The following is a 24189-nucleotide window of genomic DNA, read 5'->3' on the forward strand; positions in this document are numbered from 1 at the left end:
ATGGGCCTTTTGTGGGGAGAAACCTGAGCCCAGAGGGGGGTTCTCGGAGCAGGGAAGGCAAGGAAGTGGGCTGACAGCTTGAGCCTCTGCAGGAACAGAGCAGCAGCCTCCGTGTGGAGGGACGGAGCCGGGAGGAGCCGGGCCCTTCCCGCAGAGCCACCTCTGTGCCTGCAGCAGCGCCTCCTCCTGGGTAAGCGCCACCAGTTGGAGGGCTCAGTGCAGCGGAGAGCCCAGCCCGGATGGTCTCCATGACAACAGCACGGGGGCAGTCTGTCCGGGTGGCAGGGGCCGTGGCCTTGGTGCCCCTCTGAAGGGCAGGGAGCGCGGGCATGCCGGAGCATCCGTGCGCGTGCACAGTGCAGGAGCCGCGTGCCTCCTCGTCCACCCCTCCCCCACAGCCCTGCGTGCTGCAGCTATTGGGCCAAGTGGCCAGGGGACGAGGCCAGGGCACATGGCGCCACCTGTCCTAGAACTCGGCTCCCTCTGGCTGCTCGTCATTCTGCAACTACAGGAGCTTCTGCTCAGGGGAACTGACACCGTATCTTGGGATATGAGAGAGTGTGAGCCCCCCACACCCGCCCCCGCTGGAATCAGCACAGAGCTCTGTCCCCGGGGCTTCTCCATCAACAGCCCCTTGCATGCCGGTGCCCAGGCAGGAAGGAAAAAACACCTGCAGGGCTTGGGAACACCTGCTCTGCAGGAGGCAGGTCTGGGTTCCGTTCCCGTCACCATAGGGTGCCCTGAGCACCTCTGGAAGTGACCCCAGCCCCAACCTCCAAAACAGAGCTGGGAGGAGCATCGGAGCACCACTGGGTATGAGGCAAACACACCAAAAAGCACTCCTCCAGGAAGCCTGGGTCAAAGGGCTAGGGTGAAGACCCCGGGGTGTTGAGGAGGGCAGTCTAACGTGTGTCTAATCGTGCCAGCAGCTTCCAGCCTGATTTCTGAAAAGAGTGGGAGAGTGGGTTAGAAAGGCTTGGGTCCCTGACTCTGGCCCGGATGCATCTAGGCCGGAGCCTTTGAGAAGTGGCAAAGGTGGCCCATTTCTCGCTTCCCTTCCCGCACCACTGCCTCAGGGACCCGGGTGTGAGGTAGGACAGAAGGGACTGGGAGAGTGCATAGAGTGGTGCATGAACCAGGGACCGTCACTTGTGGACAAAGAAACAGAGAAGTGAGGCTGGAGAGATTGCAAAGCAGGCAGGGCACCTGCCTAGCATGTGGGAACCCAGGTGTGATCCCTGGCATCACCTCTGGTCCCCTGAGCCCTGTCAGAAGTAACCCTGGAGCCCTGAGCATCTCCAGGTATGGCCCCAAAACTAAAATAATAAGGATGTGCTCTCCCACTGAGCCACAGCCTCCGGCCACCTTGCCTTTGGGGTAGAGAGAGATGGTACAGCAGGTCTGACCCGGTGTGATCCCGGCATCCCGTATGCTCCCCACACCCCCAGGAGTCATTCCTATGTGCAGAGCCAGGAGGAAGGCCGAGTACCACCGGTGTGGCCTAACAACCACAAGAGAGAAAGACAAGAGACTGTCTTGTCTGTGAGCCCCCTGACGTTGCCCCTCTGCTCTGATGGTCCCCGGCCCTCCTTCTCAGCACCCCCGCGCCCTGGGACCTGCCCTCCCCCAGCCAGGCACAATAATGAGAACCCCCATGGCCACGGCTGCTCAGAAGGGGTCCGGCAAAAGGGATGAAGGGCAGGAAGTGGCCCGCACTGGAAGTCTGTCCGCTGCAGCCCCGCAGGGCCTGCTGGGAGGAGCCCAGAGAATGAAGGCCCCGGCCCCGCCCGCCTCAGGCAGGGCCAGGCCCGTGGACGGTGGAACTGTGACACAGAATGCCCTGGTCCAGGGGTGCCTACCCCCAGCTCCCAAGTCCCCCAGGGAGGGGCAGAGGGGAGCTTGGGTGTGACCAGAGCAGCCTGTCCCGGGGAACCCTGCAGAAAACATGTCCCTCATGCCTGTGCCCGGGCCCTCGCCAGCACCATGCCTGGGCTGCTTAGCGGAGCCCAGCAGACAGAGGTCTGTCCTGGTGGCCCTGGGGAAGGCCACAGTCTGGAGGGAAGCTCAGAGGAGACAGGAGATAGTCCCCTGCCCGGTCTCCTGAGGCGAGGGTGTTAGCAAGACAGGACAAGGGGAAGGGGTGCACACAGCCCCCAGACAGGAGAGGGAAGCCTCGTGAATGGGAGAGGCGCAGTCATGTGTGTTTCTTTTTGTTTGGTTGGTTTTTCGCCACACTCCTGGTGGGGTGGGATTGAACCCTGGTCAGCCATGTGCAAAGCAAACGTCCTACCTGCTATAGTCTGGCCCCAGAGCTGTGTTTCTCAGAGGCTAGCTTTCCGCGGCACCCAGGGCAGAAGGCTGGACACGGGAGGTAGACAGGGGCAGAGAAGGTACAAGAGACCCTCTCACCCTTCACTCGATGCTCCAGGCCAGGCTGCGTCTGCACAGGGGCCGCCCCTGATACTGTCGAAAGACAAGTCTGTTCACTGCTCCTGGGGAGCAGAGGTGACCAGCGGAGGGAGAGGCCCTGGGGGTCGAGAAGCTCCCCCCCGCCCCCCCCCCCCCGTGTCTAGGACAGCCACCCCATGAGCCAAGAGCGACCCAGTGCCGAATGTCAATCCTGTCGAGGTGAGAAGCAGCTAGCCTGCTCAGCCCCTCAGCGGGGCCCCGGGGCCCCCCAGACCTCCGCCTTTCCCCGTGTCCATTGCCAAGGGCCCGTGGAGGAGGGAGCCAGGCACACAGGCACTCATAGCTACGCAAATAGCAACTCCTCATTTGCTGTGTTTGCTCAGCCAATATTGACTCTGCAGCCGAACACTGGTGCTATTGAGCCGGGGTTATTCTCAATATTGTTTGAGCAGCATTAGAACAGCCGGTGATAACCAGCAGCGGCTCAGGAAGCAGTGGCTCCCGCCTCGCCACCACCCCCTCCCCCCGCACGCCCTCCCTGGGACGCTGCTGGAGAGACGGTTGGGGGGGCACCTGGGTGCTCCCCGAGTCGAGCAGCCCCTCCTACCTGCTCCTGCGCTGAGCAAACGCGCCGGGGTCAGAGCAGGAGCGTGCGCCCGGACTAAGTCAACACTCGGGGAAGCCGAGCAACGGGAAAAGGTTACTGGGGAGCCCGGCCCGCGGGGCGCAGCCAGGGGAGCAAGTAGCCCAAGCAGCCAGCCCAAGCCTGGGGCCATGGGTTCCATGTCTCTCAGCAGTCAGAGGGTGACCCCAAGTCCCACCAACCCCCAGTCACTGAGGCCCTGGAGGTGCCAATCTGTGCCAATCTGGACAGAACCTCAGGCCACGAGGGCTAGGGTGGCTACGTCAGTGCGGTTACCATGCTTTGCTGTCAGAGACCCAGAGAAACGGCACACATCTGGGGGCTCCCATGGCCCTAAGGGAGTAAGCAGCCGCCGGGCATGAGGTCAGAGCTGAGAACAGCCGCTCCTCGGAGGGCCGCTCTCCCTGCCGCTGGGCTCCTCCTCCGATGGGAGCCAGCCCGCGCATGGCCCGGTGAAAGGGCTCTTGGTGCCATCCAGGAGGCGCCTGCAGCGGCCTCGCCTCCCCCCTGGGCATAGGGGTGAATGTGGGGTTCTTCCCGAGAGCCCTCTCTGAGGAGCACAGGACGTAGAGCACAGAGGTCAGTAGCCAAGGCTGGGAAGGCCACCCGGGGGCAGAGCCCCAGATCTGCTGTCCTGGAGGGAAGCCCCGGGATGCAAAAACACAACAAAACCCGACGTGGACTCGAGGCCTCGAGAGGTTCCAAGACGAACCATGAGTGTGGGCCCCTCATGGGGCGGCCCCCGCTCACCCGGCCACAGCCAGCAGCCCCGCAGCAAGACGGCCCCAGACAGTGTTCAGAGACGGGGCAGCCAGTCTGTGCCTGGAGTAAAGAGAACCTGAGCTTAGCCCTGCGTTTGGATTGGGGCCCACGGCCTGTCTCCGGGTCAATATTAAACAAGTTGCCAGAATCATCAAGGGGCCATTCTCAAAATTAGCTCTGGCCAGCCCTACTGGCCTGGGAGCACCAAAATGGTCATTTGCTAAAATTGGTCATTAACATTTTCTACTAACTGCTCCCTCCGAAGACCTGGAGAATGAGGGGAGAATTCCTCAGAAATCAACTGTCCCGTCAGCCTTGGTGACTGCCCAGACTGGGAGCTTCAGAAGCTCCACTTCTAAATGCACATAGTGCTTGAATACATGCAGTTGAATATTTTCATTCAACAGCCGAATTATGCCAATGTCCCCCTACCCCCTGCAGACATGCCTGGGTGGCTAAGCCCCCTTGGCTGAAAGATCCCTTCCAACCCACAGATGTGGCTTGGGCCGCCATGTTTCTTCAGGGATCCAGTGGAATGCCTGACTCAGGGAGGTGACCAGGGGCTGGCCACTGGCCAATCAGATACCAACTTCTGGGAATCTGGATTTCCATTATTGGTGTTGTGTCTAGGAGCAGAGACATCCCGTTCTAATTGCGGTAAACACCTTTGGACCTAGAGAAATCCAGCCTGTAGTGAAGAAGATGAAGCAGACGTGCAGACACAGGAGCTGAGACCCATCAAGTTCCAGAGAAGGAGGGACCCAGGGTCTAGGCAAGCAGCTGCGCGGGTGTCCGAGTACTTTCTAGATGGCCCCCTTCAAGTCTCTGGGGAGACTCGAGTCCAGTGAGAATCCAGTAGTCTTCCAACAAATTCATTGTTGTTGCTGTTAGTGTGAAACATCAAGCTTATAATAATCCTCTTTCTTGCACCCTACACTTCTTGACTAAAACACCTCACAAAAAGCCATCTGCTTCCTGGACTGCACTTGCTCAACACTGAGACTCTCACCCCTTCGCCTGCCCTCCCCCTCGGAAAAACTCTGCTCCTTTCTCTCCCTGTCTTCCATTTTCAGCGCCTCCTGTAGGTATGAAACCCCAGCACGGCGGCAGACAAGTGAGCCGTGTAACCTAGACACCACGTCCCTCTCCCTGCCTGTTTGCTCAGCCTCCTTCCACAGAGACTGTGAGGCTGTCTGTCAATAATTAGTCACTCAATCAACAGCCACCAGGCGAGGCCCCAATCCCAGCAAAGATATGCTGAAAACAAACAAACAAGCCCTAAGCACTTTGGAAGACCAAAGAGCAAATGTAAGCACTTTTTTTTTTCTGTTTCCAGTCACAACAGAGGAACGATGTTGATGTGTCACCAGCCTTAACGCACCCAGAAGTCATTCGTTCCATCAGCTGCCGCTCCCAAAGGCAAGTGTCAACATAGGCGCGGCCCAGGCTCTGCTGACAGTGGGGGGACAGGAGCGCCTGGTTGCCCACGAAGGGAAATAAATCGATGCCGGTTAGTTCCCGAGAGAAGTGGAGAGAGGTTGGGTCTTCCTGCAGCTACCCTGACCCAGTGAAAGGGGCGGCCTGGAAAGTTTCATCCTGTCCTCTCTGCATTTGAGGAAAGTTTATCCTGTCCTCTCTGCATCCTTTGCTATGCTCCAAACCCTCTCAGAGAAACACCTTGGTGGAAGAGGGACTTGGTGCTGGGGCCACATACTCAGGATGTACACCTGGCCCTGTGCTCAGGAATCACTCCAAGCAGGGCTCTGGGGGACATATGGAGGCCAGGGATCAATCTTCAGCAGCTGCATGCAAGGCAAGCACCCTACTATCTCTTTGGCTCCTCTCACTCTTCATTTTTTATGGCTATTGTGGTAAGATCATAGCCACTTACTTGCATATGGGAAGATTAGACTTTTGTGTTTTTGGTTTTGGTTTTTGGGCCACACTCCCAGTGATCAGGGTTAACCCCTGGCTCTGCATTCAGGAATAACTCCTAGTGGAGTTCAGAGGAACTTACGGGGTGCTGAGTTGAACCCAGGTTCAGTTACGTGAAGGCAAGTGCCCTACCCACTGAACTATCTCTCCAGCCTCTCTTTGATTTTCTTATATATTACCTTTTTACAGAATTTTTTTCCCATCTGCTTAGTAGCTCCTACGGGGAGTATTTGGGGGATGGATCTCAGGAACAATGCTCCCGGGGCCACTCTCAGGATACTCAGTCAGTGGCCTAGCAAGTGCTTTGCTCCGACCCAAAATCAAGGCAGATCTCACTCAGAGGTGCGTGGGGCCACAAGAGGCAGCCAGTGCTCGGAGAACCCTGTGGCCCCAGGAATCAAACTGGGGCCTATGTGTGCAAGCTGTGTGCTCCAGGCCTCTGAGCTCTCCTCCGAGGGGTGTTTGCATCTTTGTACGGTACCTCACACAGGCTGTGACTTCACAGAGATATGAGCCTAGCGTGAAGCCAGCTTTGCCTTGCTGTTTTCCCATGTGCAATATTTTCCAGACGCCTGCTCACCGCACGTGAACTCTGACCCCCTCAAAGCTCTGCCCAATTACTGCCACATGGAGATCTCTGGCCCTGCTTCCAGGGCATCGTGCCCCCTACTGCACACCACATGTCCTGCCGCACCCCTGCCCACCCCAACCCCATCACCTCCCTGGGATCTGTTTTCCCAGTTCTCCGTCAGGCTCCTAATTCTCTCTCTGCCCTTGAACACCCAGCCCCTAGCAGAATAGAGCACAGTGCAGAATTCCCAGAAAATGACAGAACAGGTGAAGAAATGGGGCATGGGAGATAGTACAGCGGGTAGGACACTTGCCTTGCATGCACCCCACCTGGGTCTTCAATACCCAATATGGTCCCGTGGGCCCTGCCACAGGTCATCTCTGAGTATTGAGCGCAGCCACATGTGAACTAAAAACAAAACAAAAATAAAACTGGATGAAGGCCTTGAGAAGAATACATGAGCCATCTGAGTCACCAGCTTCCCTCTGCACCTGTTCACCCCGGTCCTCAGGATCCCCACCGTGCCTATGTGCTTTGAGGGATCAACCCCAGACGCCCCAATCCAGGGCAGTAAAGCACGAGCACACACATATGCATGCCTGCGCATACGGGGACACACACACACACACACACACACACACACGTAGATGGCTTCCAGGTCACCATGCAGCATCTATGCAGGAGGGCAGAGGGCTTCCGGGTCACGTACAACACACACACACACACACACACACACACACACACACACACACACACAGGAAGGCAGGGGGCTTCCAGGTCACGTGCAGCACACACACACACACACACACACAGGAGGGCAGGGGACTTCCGGGTCACGTGCAGCACACACACACACACACACACACACACACACACAAACACACAGAAGGGCAGGGGGCTTCCAGTTCATGTGTAGCACACACACAGGAGGGCAGGGGGCTTCCGGGTCACGTGCAGCACACACACACACACACACACACACACACACACACACACAAACACACAGAAGGGCAGGGGGCTTCCAGTTCATGTGTAGCACACACACAGGAGGGCAGGGGGCTTCCGGGTCACGTGCAGCACACACACACACACACACACACACACACACACAGGAGGGCAGGGCTTCCGGGTCACATGCAGCACACACACACACACACACACACACACACACACAGGAGGGCAGGGGGCTTCCAGTTCATGTGCAGCACACACACAGGAGGGCAGGGGGCTTCCGGGTCACATGCAGCACACACACACACACACACACACACAGGAGGGCAGGGGGCTTCCAGGTCATGTGCAGCACACACACAGGAGGGCAGGGGTCTTCCGGGTGACTGTGCAGCTTGTACACAAAAGGGCAAAGAGCTACTGGTCATCTTGCAGCCCTGATGGGATAAAGCCACTAGGTCCCTCCCTGAGGCTGCAGCCTCTGTCCTTCCTGACCCAACCCAGCCTCAGGGAATTGTTTCTAGCCCACCGAGGTGTTTCCCCTCCCCTGTTCTCCAGAAAGCATGCACGGGGCGGCCGGAGGCGGGAAGGGTGCTCAGCAGTAGGGCACTTGCCGCATTCCAGGGGCCTTGGGTTTGGTTCCTGGCACTGCATAGCTATGGACGCCAAGTGCCATTTAACGGAGTCCCCGAGCACTGTGCTAGAGCAACTCCTAAGCATGGTCAGTGTGGCCACTCACCCTCCAAAAAGGGAAAGAATGATCATGATGGAAACAAATGACTCTTTTCTCTTCCATGAATCAAGTCCAGAGAAGGGCGGCCCAGGGCTGTGTGATGCTCCGAGTCCTGGTTTGTTTCTGCCGGAACAGAAGAGAACTCTCCACGTGACGCCCAGAGACAGGCAGTGTGGAGCAGCCGCCATCACTCCTCTGTGTCACGGGCAAAATGAAGGGAAGGTGCCTAAGACCATGCTGCAGTGAGAAGACAAGCCCATTCTGGCCTCTCTGAACCCCGCCCTGGGCTTGCTGTGTCGGGGAGAGAGCTGGGGAGCGCCCTTAGCCGCACACGGGGCTTCCCTGCTGAGAAACTCGCGAGTGGCAGAAGGCTGTTGTGTGTTTCAGGGGGAGCCAGCGAGCTCCGTCCAGAGGACTTCGTGGGACAAACTGCAGAGGGACTTGGTGTCCAGGTCAGGCCCCAGGCGGTTCACTGAGGCGAGAGATGTGCAGAGCCCCTTGGGGTCAGCTCTGCTGTGTGGTCCCCCAGAGGGCACTGGGGCAGGGTCAGGAGCTGGGGCGTCACACCCCTTGGATCCTCTCGCGCTGTAAAGTGACCCTCTGGGCCTTCCTCTGAAATATTCATAAAGGCCTCTGGGTCGCACTGGGGCAGGGAGGGGCGCCCGCCTTGGCCCTGAACCCACTCTTCTGGGGCCTCACCCTGGGGCAATGGACAGGAGACCCAGGCTGTGGGGGAGCTGTAAGGGGAGAAGGGATCAGGCAGAGAAACCAGACCTCCGGGAGGGGCTCAGGGGAGGTCACCTCCGGGCCCCGCAACCTCGTGCCCACCCTGGGCCCGCACTCTGCAGAGCTGTGTTCCTCTCTGCTCTATGACATGGCGCAGACCCCCTCGCCAAGCACGACCCCCTGCCATCCTGCGCAGCGCCCTGCCCATCGGCTCCCGAAACCCTTGGCCGGTGTAAATTGTTCCCATTTCACAGATGAGGAGAACAGAGGCTCCGCAGGGCAAGCCATCTGTACGTCTGGTGATTCACAGGGACTGTGGGACCGCTGATGAGTCCTTTGAGACCCACAAATCACTGCTGAGAACTTGGGCTTCCTCTTCTATAAAGTGAGGCCAATTGGAGTCAGTGGGCCCAGACTACCACAGCAGGAGCGCCTCGGGGTGGGGTGGGGGCCCCTACCAGGCCTCTCACCCAGCCTCATGGACACCCAGAGATGCCGTGGCCCCAGGGAGGTGGGTGTGGGCCCCGCCCCAGCCTCAGGAGCTGACTGCAAGGGGAGGGGCCACAGCTTGGGGGGAGGCTGGGCCTGGACCCCAGGGAAGCCCAACACGCTCCTTCCATCCGCCCTAACACGTGCCGGTGCTCAAACAGCCACACTCCGGCATCAGCGGCCGCCACAGCAGAACCAGCCCAGCCACTGCGGGGGGCTCTGTCCAGCGCGGCAGCTGCGGCCGGCCAGGGTGCCTCAGCTGTGGCTCCCCTGTCTTCACCCCAGCCCCACTCCCGAGCTCCACGTGCCCCCGTACAGCCCACCCGCTGACCCCCTCTCACAGTTCCCCCACTCCTGCTCAAACTCCTCCAGTGTGCCCCCTTCCTCCCCTGTGCTTGTCCCAACCCTCCCTCTTTCTGCAAGCACCACAGCGGCCACCTCCTCCAGGAAGGCTGCCCTGGTAACCGCAGCCCCATCAGCCTGTCCCACCTCCCACAGTCGGAGGTTCCCTTCCTGCGCAGGTGTGCCAAGCCCTTAGCAGGGCTCAGGTTGAAGTGCTGAGGATTGTGAGAGCACAGTGAGTCCCCCACCCGCCCAGGGTCGTGCAGAGCCAGGACTGGGCCTCTGCACCATAGGCGGTGTCAGTCTGTGGGGGCGAGGATGCGGGGCCCACGTGGGAACCAGCCTGCAGGCCGTGACACGTGTCCAAGGAAAGCTGGCATTTCCCGGGGAAGCACAGCTCAGCGCACGCACCCTGGCTGCTGCCAAGGCCAGCCCGGGAGGGAGGCTGGGCGTGTGGACCCTGTTTCTCTGCAGGAGAAACGGGCCCTCGGGAGGTTATGGAGCAAGAGGGGCTCCCGGAAGCCAATCTGTTTCACTCCTGCCTACACAGGGGCCCTTCCACCTGCGGGGGTTCAAACTCCCACCTGTTCAGAGCTTCCGAGGCTCTCAGCCCAGCCTCGAAGACAGACACTCCTGGGATGACGGGGTGAGGGCAGCCATCGGGCAGGACAGTCCCCCTCCCACCACGAAACGCTTTACATCCTCCCTGGTGACCAAGGCCCTGGGCTAACACTTCCATCTCACTTCACAGATGGGGAAACTGAGGGTCAGGCAGCTCCCTGGAGGCTCCAAGCAAGAATGTGTCTCTGGATTCCTAGGCCAGTGACCTGCAGCTGAGTGGCTGCCCCCACCCCCGTGCTCCTGAGGCTTCACTGCTGCTCCCCTCTGAACTCTGCTCCCCCTCTGAGGTCTTAGCAGCCAAAATTCTGAACCCGCACGAGCAGACACGGCCCGCTCCACCTCCTTTCCCAGGCAGGTGACCCCCTCATGCCCCAAAACTGCTGCTGTCCTGGGTCTGTATTGAGACAGAGGGCCAGGCCCAGCCCGGGCACAGCTCTGCTGTGAGGCCGGCCCAGAGAGCACTGGTGCAAGCCACCCCCCAGAGCCTCCCAGCTGTAAAGTGGGAGAAACCAGGGGCCACACCCGTCGTGCTGGGATAGACTCGGGGCCGGCCAGCAGGGCTTCTACTGGGCCTCCAGCTTCTCGGGCTTTTTTCCCTTTTTCTTATTTCCTGTTTTGTTTTGTTTGGGGATAACACCCAGTTGCGTCACTCCTGGCTCTGCACTCAGGGTCACTCCGGCGGGCTCAGAGACCTTATGGGGTGCTGGGAATTGAGCCTGGGTCCACCGCATGCAAGGCAGTGGCCTACCCACTGTACTATCTCCCTGGCCCTTCATTTTCTTTCTGCTCCTCACAGCAGATTTCCCCCTGCCCCTGGCCTCTTGCCCAGACAGGAGGAAATAGCTCATCCATCCTGGAAGGGGACCAGAGCTGCCACCCTCTCTGCGGGCCACTGGGGTACTTCGTCATTCTGCCAGACCAGGGGCTCAGTTTATCCATCAGTTTAGCCACTCTCTGCCCATCCCGTCAGCAGCCACCACCCTCCCACATGTCAGACCACAGAGGCCCTGGGGTAGCTGACATGCAGCCAGGACAGGTACCGCCAGCCTGTACTTGCTCAGCTGGAACCCTTCCCCCATGCGACTCCTCAGCGAGTCTGCACCCCAGGCCGTCTCCTTCCTCGTGCAACACGTGGACCCTCTCCTGGGCCACCCACTGCTCACTGCTCCCCTGGGGAGTGTTTGCCGAGGGACAGGGCCCTGGCCCATGAGGGAGCTGCAAACAAGCTCAAAAGGGAAAGCAAAAACACTTGGAGTACATCCTCACAGCTCTCCCAATCTCCTCCCTCCCTTCATCCAAAACAGCGTTGACGCGGCCAAGACAGGCTCAGGGCTTGATGGTACAATGCTTTGCTTGGATAAAGCCTGGGTTCCAGCCACAGCACACACACCCCCCCCCCCCCGCCCAAAAACATTGCTTGCTATTGACTGGGCATCTACTACACCACACACAAAGCAGAGAATGAGACTGACAACTGCAGCATCAGACTTGAAAGTGTCCAAACCAGTGGAAAGGGCAGAAGTCAAACAACCCATTACTCAGGGGATGGATGGACAGCTGATGTGCTGGAGACCCAGAGGAATTTAGAAGTCTGCCCAGGATATGCTTTTCTACGGAGGGTAGGCATACATGGGCAGCCCACCTCAGTGATATTTTAGCCAAGACCAGGCGATGGTCAATATGGGGAAATGGCAAAGTCTGTGCAAAGGTCCTGAGGCAGGAAGAGCAGTCACATTCCAGTAGTCCATGGGCAAACTAGTTGGGATCTAAGGCAACAGCAGGAACATGTTCTTCCTACCAGAAATTCTAGTCAGGTTAACCTCCTCTGTTGGCACAGCGCCCTAAACAGTTATGGGGCCTCCCACACTTGCAGGGTCCCCACACAGGCATTTTTCATCCACTGTGCAGATGAAGATATTGAGATTGGGCAAAATGGATGACTCTGTCCAGAGATCACCTGCCAGTGTTGTGTTCTAGATATGACGGCAGCTCTAGGAAAAGCAACAGAGGACCGAGGAGAGAACTCAAAGGCCTGGAGCACAAGCTTTGCAGCCAGGAAGCCCCAGATCCATCCCCTGCACCACACAATCTCCCGAGCACTGAGGCAGAAGCATCCCTCAAACATCACTGCATGTGCCTCTCCCAATCGAAAAAGCAAAGAAGCATTCACGCGTGCAAGTACAAGCATGCAAATGCATGCACATGTGAGTGACGCCTCCCCGAGAAGGGAACTCAGGCTACTGAAGGCGAGTGGACAATCACATGCAGCGCGTATAAAAATACTCAGGCTTAGGCTGACACCCAAGGATGGTAGATACAAGGGCCAGGGGGACTGCCCCACAGCTGGAAGCCTGCTTCATGAGCGGAGGGGAGAAGGCAGCTGGAGTAGAGAAGGGATCACTAAGAAAATGATGGCTGGAGGAACCAGTTGGGATGGGAGATGCATGCCGAAAGTAGATAATGGACCAAACATGATGCCCTCTCAGTGACTGTGTTGCAAGCCATAATGACCAAAGTAGAGAGAGAGTATGGGGAATATTGTCTGCCATGGAGGCAGGGTGAGGGTGGGAAAGGGGGGTATACCCGGGATATTGATGGTGGGGAATGTTCACTGGTGGAGGGATGGGTGTTTAATTGTTGTGGGATTGTAACCAAACATGAAAGCTGTAACTATCGCACAGTGATTCGATAAAATTTAAAAATAAATACTCAGGCTTAATCTGCTCCTTCGGCATCGCCCACTGACGGGAGCAGGTACAGCTGCAGTGTGGCTCTCGATGGAGCGGTCTAGCAATAATCGTGAGGCTCTCTGTCCGGGCGGGGCTCCAGTCACCCTCCGCTGCCGTGGCTCTCATGGGAACGACAGCATCACGCAAGTCTCACTGCAGGGCTCACGTCTGATGCTGGTGATGCTCGGTGGTCACACAGCACGTTTGATGCTCCAGTGCTCGGCCACAGTGCTCTCCAGGATCCTGCCCTTTGGTTGTGCTGGCTGCTTGCCCTCTGCTCGTGGGGCTCGCCAGGCATGGCTGTGAGGCTCCAGGGGCTCCCGGGGCTTGCCGGCACCGGGGCTGGCACAGCTCTTAGGGTCAGTGCAGCGCAGGGGTTACACCTCAGGCCCCGTGCCCATGCACACTTGCTGCTATCTACCGAGGGGCCAGGCACCCAGGCCTGAGGACTGAGCACGAGCAGCAGAGCTGTACGGCCACACTCAGCGCGCGTGGCACCAGGAGACAGAAATCTCAGCCTTAGTCTTGCAAGGGAGGCACCCCAAGGCCTTAACCACCCTTGGGGCCTGTGCCAATTTGAAGAATCTTAGGAGCCGGCCACGAGGCAGTACTTAACTAGACTTCAGTACTGGAGAGAGTCCCGTGGACAGGTCACTTACCTTGCATGCCCCTGACCTGGGTTTGATCCCTGGTATCCCAAATGGCCCCCCACCTGAGCCCCATCCAGGAGGAAGCCCTGAGCACTCGCAGGGGAGGCCCAGCATTGAATAAATAAATAAACTTCAGGCACTAGCATTAAACGACTCAGTGAAAGGTTAGATCCCTTCACTTCAGGGAACTCACTCTTTTTTTTCTTAATTATATTGAATCATCATGAGATAGTTACAAGCTTTCATGTTTGGGTTACAATCACACAACAATTAAACACCGATCCCTCCACCAGTGCACATTCCCCACCACCAATATCCCGGGTATACCCCTCCTTTCCCACCCTTCCCCTGCCTCCATGGCAGACAATATTTGGGGGACTCACTCTTTCAATGACAAGAACAACGTTTGATGGTACGGTGGGTGGGAACCCTGGATCAAACTCTGTTGTGCAAAAGAGAGAGAACAGGGGTTAAGACACATGCTTGGGGCTGGGGTAATAGCACAGCAGGTAGGGCATTTGCCATGCATGCGGCCGACCCGGGTTCGATTCCCAGCATCCATAGGGTCCCCCGAGCACCATCAGGAATAATTCCTGAGTGCAGAGCCAGGAGTAACCCCTGTGCATAGCTAGGTGTGATCCCAAAAAGAAAAAAAAATAGACACCTGCTTGCACGTGGCCCAGACTGACCCAGTGCCACAGGTTCCCCTGAGCATCACTGGGCGAGACCAGGGCCTCTCCTGGTGGTTCTCAGCTGGCCAGGATGGCAGCAGAGCTAAGGCCGGAGAATGCCCTCGGTCACTGCTTATGAGGCCCAAAGAAATACGTGTCATACATGTCCAACTGGACAGATGGTGCAGGGCAGGGCCCTTTGCATGCGGACTCCAGCTCGATCCCCAGCACCTAATGTGGCCCTCTGAGCACTGCCAGGAGTGATCCCAGAGCACTTCTGGGTGTGGCCCCAAAACGAATAAAATAGAGAAATACTTGTCCCTTCTGTGCTGGAGTCCGAGGCTGTCCTTGGATGTGGCCCTCACTGCCATGTCCAGGGCAGACAAGGCTGCCACAGGGGGGGACGTGGAAAAGGTCCCCGGAGGAGAAGCTGCTGGAGGCGGGGCAGAGGCAGACTCGGGACAGTGGGGGCTGGGGGCCACTCCTCCTATAAAATATTGAGCGCCGGAGCCAGGCTCAGCGCTGGCGTCGGAACCTGACACCGGGCGCGATTCTGCCGCCAGAGCTGCCGCGAGGAGCCGCAGGGAGACGAAATTTCAGAACGGATCCTCGGGCGTGTGGCAAATTAGCCACTCAGCGAATTGATCATTTGGCAAATTGGCTTTTAGCAAATTGATTTTGGGTGTCTGGGCCTGCTCCTGGAGGCTGTCCAGCGGCCAGCAGTCGGGGGCAGCGCCCGGGGGAGGAGAGCCAGCTCCCGGGAAGCAGGAGTCGCCCTAAAGCCCCCGGCGGGGGCCCAGCAGAGCCCAGGTGCCCGGCTGCCTTTGGGGGGCGCCATGAGGTTCCCCCTCGGGCCACAGCTCAGCTCAAAGATGGCCAGGGGTGCCTTCCTCCCCATAAAAGGGGGCGCAGCACGTGCACCGCCTTAGCATGTGCCAGGCAAGGTTGGGAAGAAGTAGCCAGAGAAGCCGGAAGCAGGCGAGACAGGTCAGGGGTAAGGGAGCTGCTCTGCACGCCTTGCTTTGATTCTCAGCACTGCACGTGGCCCTCTGAGCAGTCAGGAGAAAGCCCCGGGCACCACCAGGAGTGACCCCGAGCACAGTCAGGAGTAAGCCCTGAGGGCTGCGGGGGGTGGCCCAAATACCCTGCCCAACAAATTTAAATTTCCTCAAACACTTGTTCTCTGATGGAAAGACTTTACTCCCAGCAGCCCAGTCCTGGTCTTCTCGGCTGTTCCGGTGAGGCTGAGAGTTGGATGGGGCTACAGGGCAGCCCATCCACTCCGAGGTGACCAAGCTGGTAGCAGCGACTCCCATTCCGCCTCAGCCCAGACCCTCGGGGCCACAGGTCAGCACTGATCTTTGAGACCCTGAAGCCAGGCCCTCGGGGCCCCGCACACTGGCCGCAGGGCAGAGCACTGGCAGGAGGGCCCAGGGCCGTCAGGCTGAGAGCTGCCAGCACACGCTCAGGCAGCTCTGGGTCTCCAGGGCACATCAGAGGGGCCAGGGGCTGGGTGCTCAGGGTCCCGCTGGCCGGGCCTGGGTCCCCTGACCCCTCTACCACCTGCTCTCAGGCACACGCCCCACGGCTGCCTCCTGCTCTTGTGCCCCAGGCAGAGTCCCCGGGCTGGGGAGAGCCAGAACCCCAGAGGGAGGAAGGCTGCAGCCCCACCCGCCGCCTTGCCGGCCCACAGAAGGACTGAGCGATCAGGGCCCCGCCTGGACACTGCCCTGCCGCAGAGACTGTCCAGCAGCGCCCGGGAAGCGGGCTCAGACCCCCGAAACTCGGGCCTGCACTGGGGCACCGGGAGCACTGGTCACCATGTGCAGAGCTGGGGAGGGGACAGGGCAGGAGGAGAGCCTGTCCTCCCTCGAGGGCACCCCGCGGGCCGAGCCCCGGCGTGGCCCCTTAGCCCTGCACAGCGGAAATGAGTCGGCTCAGGCTCCAGGTGCCGGGACACGTGTGGGCTCTCAGGGACCCGCCCTGCCCTGCACGTGTCCTGCTCTGATGGGTGACAGAGGGCCCCTTGCAAAAGGGCCAGTGTCCTTGTCTTGAGAAACAACAATGAGGGATAGCGCTGTGCCGGGAGGCTGGGGGCCACCCCCAGGCCAGCAGCAGAGGGGGCTGGCAGCTGTCCCCACATCCAGCCCAGCAGCCGAGGGGCCCACCTGCAACAGGGATGAGGAGGAGGAATGATGCAACAGGTTAAGCCCAGGGCCCTCTGGGAGGGGGAAGGGCAATCAGGGATACCAGCCTGGAGGAGGTGGTCTTCGAGCACACATCTCCAGGGCTTCCACACCCACACTGCTAAATTGTATTAACAATTTAGCACACAAAGCTGTGGCCACAACAACACCAGGGCCCAGGACCCCACAAGGAGGAAGGGACATGTGGAACAAACAATCACACCTGTGAGGTTTGCGCTATCTCGGGTTGATCTTGTCCTTGATACTGAACTGATGTCGATGGAAAGGCAGAGGGAGGGGAGGAAGGGAGGGGAGAGAGGGGGGCGGGAGGGTGTACGGGAGAAGAGGCAGCCTCGGAGCGTGTGTATGAGAGCAGGTGGGAGAAAGAGGTCAGCAGGGGAGCAAGGGAGGGGGGAGGAGGGGGAGGAGGGGGAGGAGCTGGGGGAGAAGGAAGAGAGAGAGGGAGAGGATGGAGGAGCAGGAGGAGGGGGAGGGGAGGAAGGGGAGGAGGGAGAGGTTGAGGAGGGAGAGGCAGAGGATGAAGGAGGAGGGGAAGGAGGAGGGGGAGGAGGGAGAGGGAGAGGATGGAGGAGGAGGGAGAGGAGGAGGGATAGGAGGAGGGAGGGGAGAGGATAGAGGAGGAGGGGGAGGAGGGGGGAGGAGGGAGAGGAGAAGGGAGGGGAGATGATGGAGGGGGAGGAGGAGGGAGAGGAGGAGGGAGGGGAGAAGATGGAGGAGGGGGAGGAGGAGTAAGGGGAGGAGGGACAGGAGGAGGGAGAGGGAGAGGATGGAGGAGGGGGAGGAGGAGGAGTAAGGGGAGGAGGGACAGGAGGAGGGAGAGGGAGAGGATAGAGGAGGGGAGGAGGAGGAGTAAGGGGAGGAGGAAAAGGAGGAGGGAGAGGGAGAGGATAGAGGAGAGGGAGGAGGAGGGAGAGGAGGAGGGAGGGGAGGAGGGAGAGGAGAAATGGGGGAGGAGTCTTTACAATATTCCCAACTCTCCCGCCCTCCTCCAGACCCCTCGGGGTGGCATTACAGGTCGGGCTGTGCCTGGGAAGCTGGGCCTCAGTGTGCCCAGCAGTTGGGCTGGGCCCGCCTCCAGCCGTGAAGCAGGTCTGTGAGCCGAGCGCCAGGTGTGCCCACGGAGCTGCAGGCCTCCCGCTGCCCGGGCACCTCCCCGGCCAGGACAGGACCTTGGCCCACAGCCACGGCTCCCGGGGTCAAGGTGACAGAGCAGAAAACAGCCCCGCCCCCCCAGCACAGGGGGCCTCCAGGAAGAGGCCTGTGGGGTCTGGGAGGGGCGCCCCCTTCCCCGCACTGGCGCCAGGACTGGCTCCTGTCACACTGACGTCCCCGCCTGGCAAGGGAGCAGCGAGCGGGCCCCGCCAGGAGCGGTGAGGGACCCGCCCCACCCGCACCGTTGTCTTCTGACTGGGGCTTAGTCCTGGCTTACTCCTGGTGGGGCTCCCCGAGCCATTCGGGGTGTTGGGGATCAAACCCAGATCGGCCAGACGGAATGCAAGTGCCCTTCCCACTGTGCTCTCTCTCTGGCCGCACACACTCGCATCCTGTACAGCTGGGGAAACTGAGGCCCGGGAGATCGAATGGAAGCCTGCGGCTGCTCACTCACGGCTCTTTCTGCCCGACAGGCGCGGGCCGGGTCTCCACTCTAGCGCTGCCCCGCCCTCTCGAGAGAGCCCACACACTGCGGGAGCAAGGCTGAGTGAGGATTCCCCACCTGAGGTGGCCTCCCCGGCCGGGGAGCACTCACTGCCCTGCTCCACACCCATCACACCCTCTCAGCCCTGGGCAGGAGGGGAACCCCACCCCTGTGACTCGCTTGGGGGGCAGGAGGCTGGAGAGGGGGGCGCGGACATCCCAGGAGTCACGTCTCCTGAGACGCCAGAGTCGCCTGCTCACCTGGTCCCGGGCAGGTGTTTCCCGGCCGGCCTCCCGAGCCACGCCCCGCCTGCTGCCTGCAGCCCCCGGAACACGCTCCACGGCCACGTCCTTCCCAGCCCACAGGCCTCTGCGGATCCCTTTCCACCCATTCATTACTTCCTGGCCCTCCCTCTTCAGTTCCCTCCAGGGCTCGGGCCTGACTGACTCCCCAGGCCCGTCTTCTCCAGACTCCAGGCTGAATGCTCTTCAGGCGGCCACGACGCCCCACATCAGCATGGCCACTCTTGAACCCTCGCTCACGCCCCGAAGCCCGGCGGCTTCTCCTCTCATATCCTGGCATGAGCTGGGTCAAGGGCTCAGCCTTCCTGCGCCCCTGCTCAGGCCAAGTCCACTCGGCCCCCCGCTGGCCGGCACCACCCGGCGCCTCTGGGTCGCACTGCCCAGCTCCGCGCTCCTCTCCTGGCTCTGCCCCCACCTCAGACCCACATGCTGCAGGGGGTTCTCACCACACCCAGGGCCGTCTTCAGTCTGACCTCTCCGGCCTCCTCACGTCAGCCTCTCCCGGCAGTCCTGCCGCAAATGTCCTCTCGGCCGCCCCTGCCCTACACGCCCTCCCTCCTGGAAATTGCTCTCCCCCGCTCTCTTTTTTCCTCTCTTCTTTCCTTCCCTTTTCCTTTCCCAAATCAGCTGTATTGCAGTCTCGTGGGTGACGATAGCCCCAATATGACTATTCCGTACTCACCACGCCGTGCCCTATCACTCTGCAATGGAGCCAGGACTCCACCCTGACCCCAGCTGTGAGCCCCCCGCATCACGCTTGTACTGGCTCTGTCTCGGAGTCTGTTTCCTCTGGGGGACATCTAATCCCCCAACACGCCTATATTCTCGGCCTATGAGAGAAACCATCTGGCCTTTTCCTTTTTCTTTCTGATTCCTCTCACTTCTCGTGACTCCTGACAGCTCCGTCCTGGGTACAGCAAACCCCGAGGCTTCGTCTTCACTTCCCCTGCGAGTCAGACTCCAGTGTCCACAGACCGGACCGCAGCTCTCCCTGTCCACCCGCTGTCAGCCACCCGCGTCCTCTCCAGGTCCCGGAGACCAGAGAGAACACAGGTTCCTTTGAGTTAAAAGTGGTGTTTTAGGAGCTGGAGCAATAGTACAGAGACTAGGGCATTTGCCTTGCATGCGGCCGACCTAGGTTTGATTCCATATGGCCCCCTGAGCACCGCCAGGAGGGAGCCTTGAATGCAGAGCCGGAAGTAAGCCCTGAGCACCTTTGGGTGTGACCAAAGAAGTCAAACAATTAAAAAAAAGAAAAATATTTGTGTTTGGGGAGGGGGGTGGTTAGGGGAACTCTTACCACAAGAACTCTTACGACAAGAAAGTGTGATTTGGGGCCAGGGTAATAGCACAGCGGGTAGGGCATTTGCCTTGCATGCGGCCCACCCAGGTTCAATCTCTGGCATCCCATATGGTCCCCTGGAGTGATTCCTGAGTGCAGAGCCAAGAGAAACCCTGAGCATCGCCAGGTGTGACCCAAAAAGAAAAATAGAAAAGTGTGATTCCCAGGGCTCAGAGACTGTAAGTCAGGACAAGGAAAACTGTGGCAGGCCCTGTCCGTGCAGGCTAGAGAGATGGGACACTCAACCAAACCCCAGCAGCTTCTGACCAGCGCAGCAAAGGACAGAAACAGGGGTAAGGTCATGCCGGGCCCTGGCCAGCTCTACCCCAGACTCAGGGTCCGAGCAGGAGGCTGAAAGACTAGGGCAGACGCTTCGTTGCCTCCCAGCCCGGGCTCTGGCTGGGGAGAGCTGGAGCCCCCTTTTCATGAGCAAGCCCAGCTGGCAGGGCAGACGGGGGGCATGGGGCAAACCAGCGCCCAGGTGCCCCTCTCCCGAGTGTTGCCCAAGGGTCCATCTGCTTGACTTTCTGGGGGACAAGCCCCAAGGTCCCACCTAGAGACAGGAGGCGGCAGCAGACAGAGAAAGCAGGGGACAACTGGGGTGCCATTGTGGCCTTTTCAGCTGGATTCTGGGCCAGCCGCGGCTAGGCGTAATGGTCTGGATCTGACCTTGTTTTTTGATGATCTGGAGAAACGTAGCTACGCAAACTCACGCCAAGGCCACAGAAAAACTAGCACCTGCAGCTAATGCCATGGTGAGACAGGGGAGGGTCCTGAGCTCCCGTCAGCCCCTGCCTCCCCTGCCCAGGGACCCCCTGCCTTAGCACCCTTCCCTCCAGCTTTCCCCAAGGCCAAGTCCGTTTCTGAGAAGAGAAATCGCTCCCAGAAGCCCAGCTCACTAAGCTGGCAGAGCTGGGCTCCCCCAAACTCCCCCACCCCAGGAAACTGAGGCCGGGAGGGAGGGGCTCAGAGGCGACACACAGCAGTGACAGTCACTCTGGCCGCCAGCCCTCCATGAGAAGGGGACACTGGCAGAGATCTGGGAGGCTGGGAGAGGACGTGCCTGCCTGAGCTGCATGTCCAGCTGAGCGTCCCCGGGAGTGTCCCCACATCCCGGGCCCCTGCGGACCCCCAGCCTCCCAGAGGGGGCCTGGCCTGGCTCAACTCCCCGCTCATCAAACAGATCACCGCGCAGGACGGGAGGATGCTGCATCTCCACAGACAGAGGGCGGGGGCAGGTGCCGAGGACCAAGCGTGGAGGGGAGTAAAGTGCAGAGAAGCAGTGGGGGCGGCAGGGGAGGCCACTGGGCAGCCCTCGGGCTCTGCCTGGCCCCTGGCTTCCCTGCGAGCACCGAGTGTGAAGTGTGGCCCTACTGGCCCAGCCAGCCGCAGGCAGAGGGAGGTGGAGGACGCGAAGACCCGTGGGGCCCTTTGTTTCCAGGCCTCGATGTTCTCGGACGCCCACAGAGTGATGACAAGCCTCCCTCGTACACACGCTTGTCCCCACAGCTGCCACGGGGCAGAGGAGTGGCCTGATCTGGCGAGAGCCACCCCGCACAGCACTCGCCAGCCCCAGCGCGCAGACACAGGCCTCTGGTGCCCTCTGCTGTTGGCCCTCCTGCCCACAGCCCAGCCCGAGGAGCTCGCCCAGCGCCCGCCCGGCCCCCTGGGAGGTGGCTCCAGCCTGCGTCCCATCCCCAACACCACTCCCCTCACCACAGCCCGGGACGCCTGTACCCCAGGCAGGCCTTAGCCACAAGGCGGCCCCCATCACCCACCACCTCCCCCACCAAGGGAAGGGGGGCCCGTTTACGTTCTGGGCTTGGACTCCCTGCTCGTCTCTCCAGCCGCCCCCCGGAACACACCCGACTACCATGGCAGAGAGTGAGACTGAACAGCCACGGGAAACCCTTGACATTTCACACGACTGAGGCCCGAGAGGCAGTGCGGCAGGGAGGCACTTGCCTGGCACACTCCCTACCCGGGGTTGGTCCCCGGCACCCCATATGGTGCCCCGAGCCCACCTGGAGTGATCCCTGGGCACAGAACCAGGAGTGAGCCCTGAGCAATGCCGAGTGTAGCCCCCAAACCAAACATGTATTCCGCACTATTCGCTGGCCAGAGCCACTCCGGCCTCAGTGCGGGGACCCAGAAGCGTCACCCTTCCAGTTGCCTAAGAAGTCGGGGAGCTGGAAATACTCACAAAATACTCACTTGCCCTTTAGCTGTCAAACCCATTGTCCTTCCTGTAAAACAAACGCATTCCAGGCAGGGGAGGCGACCCCGTGGTAGAGCACATGACTCACTGGCTTTAATCCCCAGCACCAAAATCGGAAACGATCTGTCAAGGGAGAGGATGGGAAGGGCTGGGCATGCTCTCCCCTTGCAGGAGCCCGGGGCCCGTCCCCAGCTCCTCATGGCTCCCTGGCGCGGAGCCTGGAGCGTGGGAAGCCCTGCAGTGGCCTGAGCCTTGGGGCTGGGTCTCTGGGGCTGATCCTCATTATCTCTTAGGAAGGCTTCTTCAGTTTGCAGGTCACACCTGGTGCTGCCCAGAGGCTACACCCAGCACTGCTCAAGGGACCACCCGGGGCCAAGAATCAACCTGGGCGGCCTGTGAGCCAGATCACAGTCCTAGGAACCTTTCCGTTTCTATGGGAAGACGCTTGGAGACTGAGAGGCATTTGGCAGTGAGAGAGACCAAGAGAAGGATCTTGGTAGCAGGGAGGTAAGTGACTCACGGTGCCCAGCTCAATCTAGATATGAATTACTCTCTTGCTAACTGTTTCCTCCTCCAGGGGAGACATGAGTCCGGCCTCTCTCCAATGATGAACTTGTTACCATAACATTGGGGTCGTTTCAGCGGTGATCATTTGAGGATGGGGGAGGGAGGCAGTGCTGTGTAGATACACACCCCACCTCCTGCCTCACGTTTTGGCGATAGCAAAACTCACCCAGCCCACAGTTCTCAAACTCCAGGGATAAGGGCTCTGGGGGGTTTTCTTGGGAAACCGCCTCTTCTCCTCCTCCCCCCCAACCCAGTCCCTCTTCTGGGTCAGCCCAGAGACCTGACCCATGTGTTCACTCCCTTCATTTTCAGTTGAGGAATGAATTAGAATGTCTGTATGTCCTGGCATCCTGAGATCCCACACAGATTTGGGCAGGTCTCCAAGTGACATGCCTGACCAGCACCCAACCTGGTGCCCTCTACCCCCGGGGCACTACTTACGGGTCTCCTGAGAGTGAACTCCGGGGTCTGGTCCCGGAGAGCCAAAAGGAGAACCCAGGCCCACAGCCTTCGTGCTCTGGTCTCTGGGCATCACCTCTGGGCTGACCTCTCCGTAGGTGACCGTGAGAGGCAGGGCTGTACTCCTCTGGATGCCTCTTTCCTCATCCCAATCATACTTACTGTTGGTGCTGGGCTGACCGATGGGGGAAGCGTGTTACAGAGATGAAAACGGAAGCCCCGAGGGGTTAGGTGTCATGTCTAAGGTCATACAACCAACATTTTATTTAATGGAAGGGGCTGCTGCGACAGTTCGGAGGTTAAGGCGCCTCTTTGCCCCACACCTGGTCCCCAAGCACCACCCCACAAGTGATCCCTGAGTGCAGAGTCGAGAGTAAGCCATAGAGTGCCTTCGGCTGGGGCCCCCAAGCCCCAGAAATAAACTTTTTTTGTTTTATTTTGGGGAGCCATACTGGGCAGGGCTCAGAGCTTACTCCTGGTTCTGTGCTCAGGGATCAACCGCTCCTGGTGGTGCTCAGGGGACCATATGAGGTGCCAGGGATCAAACTCAAGCTGGCCTCATGCTGGACTACCTGCTGATGGCTCTGGAGCCAATGAGCCTTTTTTAAATGCGTGTTTCGATCCAGGTGTCCGAGCGTGTGCCTCCTCCCTCAGGTGGAGGGCTCAGCTGAGTGCTGCACCATTCTCCCCAGGTAGTGTAAGGAGAAAAGGAGGACACGTTGCTGCTTAGGGTTGGCCCACCTGCTCCCTGTCGCAGGCCTGGGTCTCCTGGGAGCGGCGAGGCAGGTTCTAATGTACAAGGCCAGGCTTGAGGTGCCCAGTCCCCTACGGGGCCCACAAAGGCTTCCCAGAGCCAACACCTGCGACTCTCTGGACGCGCTGCTTTCTGGCTTGGCCCAGCATGCCGGGCACTCACTTGCCGCCCCCTGCTCCCACCTCGGTGCCTCGCTCTAGAATCAGGAATGAGGCCAGGCTCCCATCTCCGTGCTTCAGCGGCCAGAGAGGCTTCTCAGCAGACCTCCGACTCTCTGGAGTGGTCGAGTGAGAAGGACCTCTGAGAGGGGCTCCAGGCCAGAAACGGGTTCCCGGTACATTCTGGAAGCGGTATTTTCCAAGACTAGAAAATTCTTTGACTTTTGTACTGTGTTCAGAAATGTTCTCCCTAGAAGCTGGGCCAAGGAAGCCGCAAGAGACAGAGTCAATGGTCCTGGCACCCAGATGGACCC

Source organism: Sorex araneus, chromosome 3 (assembly GCF_027595985.1).
Source record: "Sorex araneus isolate mSorAra2 chromosome 3, mSorAra2.pri, whole genome shotgun sequence".
Classification (NCBI taxonomy): domain Eukaryota; kingdom Metazoa; phylum Chordata; class Mammalia; order Eulipotyphla; family Soricidae; genus Sorex; species Sorex araneus.